General features: G+C 46.3%; 1 protein-coding gene across 1 annotated transcript in view; it reads right to left on the bottom strand.

Annotated features, from left to right (window-relative positions):
* T265_02918 (hypothetical protein) overlaps window positions 1-2,441 on the bottom strand; it is a gene marked incomplete at both ends in the record, with an annotated part of 23,641 nt that overhangs the window by 3,880 nt on the left and 17,320 nt on the right. The window lies entirely within an intron of this gene.

The following is a 2,441-nucleotide window of genomic DNA, read 5'->3' on the forward strand; positions in this document are numbered from 1 at the left end:
GCAATTTGGTTTCAAGTAGAACATAAGGTTGACGGAAACCCGAGGACTGCGCCTACCTGATGAGCTCCAAGAAGGGCGAAACCGGTCGTGGGCTGTCGATGGATTTTCAGCAACCTTATGAGTAGTACATTACAAAGATATACATGTGTCGCGATATTTCAAATATCGTAGCGACTCAAACATGAGGCGGCCTGGTGCAGCACATTCAGTTGCCTGAGAACATCATAAACGAGAGATTCAGCTGGGTTTTCTGGTGAGTCTCTCGGAAGAACCAAATTAGTTTGTAAATGAGTGTATATTCGCTACTTGATACCCGTTTGTTGTCGATGCAGAATGCACCCCTTTCCTTGTACTCTTTCGTTGCATAGTGCCGTGCAACTCGGATGAGTCACAAAGTCTGAGATTGTTGAAGGTTGGACGGGAGCAAGCGCCTTAAACGCTGAACTACCTTGAGGTCGACCTTTTGCGAGTCAATGCCATGTTTACTTTACCGTTTCGGTGGCGTTCAGGACCGGATTTCTCAGCCCATCAAGACAGTCGGTATGTAGAAGCCTCGTAGAAAAATGGAAACTAGTAAAAGGCCGCAGGTGAATTATGGTGATGCAAAGTAATCGGAGCCGTGTCGCCATTATGAAGAATTACCCGCATTCTACTGTGCTTCTGTGTTATAATCTGAGCGGGATTCCCGCATCAGAACAACGGGATTCTTTGGGAGGTATTGATGCGGATGAAGGTGCCCCTTGAAATATTACCCCAAGGAACAAAAAGCAACTGTTTTAATATGCAAAAAACGCTTTCGCATATGGAAGGCTGTTCGTGGACGGCGTTCAGAGTTTATTAAACATTATCTAGAGTATCTACACATCTTGGCTTGTATTTTCACATGGATGGTCGGTGCAGTTTTATTTCGCTCTTTTTTAAATGCATCTCTCTACGTCAACCTTGCCTGATTGACTTCATTTTCCTCAATTCCGTGAGAAAATAATCTAGTTTGACGAGAATTAATCCCAGAATTCATACTAAGGTTACCTGGTGGCACTGTTGCAAAAATGAGTCCGGAACTAAAAGTCTTCACCACAGGGACCTTTGCTTCTTTCGGATTAATCAATTTGACGTTGTTGCGTTCGACCATGGACGAAAGGTTTTCGAGATCTGACCACTGTTCACAGTTGGTCGACATGTCTCAGTGGTTAGAGCGCGAATTTACTGACCGAAAGGTCCACGACCTCTGCCTCTCGACTCCCTGTCTAGACAGTATCCCAGTGATTCCTTTGGTTGGCATGGCAGCTAGACACCGAAAGGGCGCTACAGCTGGGCGATTTTTTTATTTCTGATTCTGGTCAATTTCAAGGAACATGGTATTGACGTCATGAAGAGACTGGACCTTACCGTGGTGTGACGGTTTGCGCACCTCAGCGATCCATTGAGCTATACTGGAGAGTGTCCCGCGACAGTCACAGTCTCTCATACCAGGTTGGTCAATGTTTAGAGGTCTGACGAACACAGTCTCCTGGCCCTCCAGGTTGGGGGTTGGAATATGTGGCGACTTATTCCGTAGAAATGGTAATGCATTTGCATTTCCCGCCAAACATCGCTGCCTTGCTGTTAGACTTTTGAGCCAAAGGCTTTGGTTGAGGACCCTAATCGTCCTCCTGTCTAGGTGTGGGTGCCTGGCAGTATGCCAGCCCACGTACAACCACGAATTTACCCAAATAAGCTCATGCCACATCGGCCGTCACGTGGTGACATCAGTCGGGTCGCCTTACTTGCTGCATATGGCAGGGCGGGTAAGCGAAAACAGGCTACTGCTGACGCCTCCCTTCTTTCTCCTTCACATTCTGACGAAAACAACGCTTTTGGATAGAAATGGGAAGCTTAACTCCTGGGGTTTGGAACATGTTAAATACCCGCATTCGCACACCCTTCTCAACATGACAGTTGTGCAAAGCGACAGGTGAAAATTAGCTCGACAAACGCATCGTTAGGTCAAGGAAATCAAAAGGAATTTGCAGTTCAAATGTCCTCTAATTGCATTAAAACATATGAAACTACCAAACACCTTAATTTCCTCCGTCCGGGTTTTGATATCACTCCTGTTACTCACGTATTATTCCGCAATTTCCCCCAGGAATTGCTAACGGCACCAAAAACGAGCAGGGTAGGCAGTGAGGGTGTTTGTTTTAGACACATTTTCACATCAGAACACAAGCAAACAGAGACAGTCTCGCAGCAGAGCGAGGAGTTCTGATTGCTGCCAGTACCTTTAACATATGCGCTCACCGACACATGCTAGTAGTATCGGTGAAACTACTGGTGGGGAGGCACGCGAGTAGTGTGTGCTGTTCGTAGAATTTCTCCTTGCGTCTATTGAAAAAGGGAGATCTGTTGCGGAATTCGTGGAGCCACTTTGTAACATTTGCTTGGATTTGACCGACAAATGA

This window comes from Opisthorchis viverrini (genome assembly GCF_000715545.1).
Source record: "Opisthorchis viverrini unplaced genomic scaffold opera_v5_38, whole genome shotgun sequence".
Taxonomy (NCBI): domain Eukaryota; kingdom Metazoa; phylum Platyhelminthes; class Trematoda; order Opisthorchiida; family Opisthorchiidae; genus Opisthorchis; species Opisthorchis viverrini.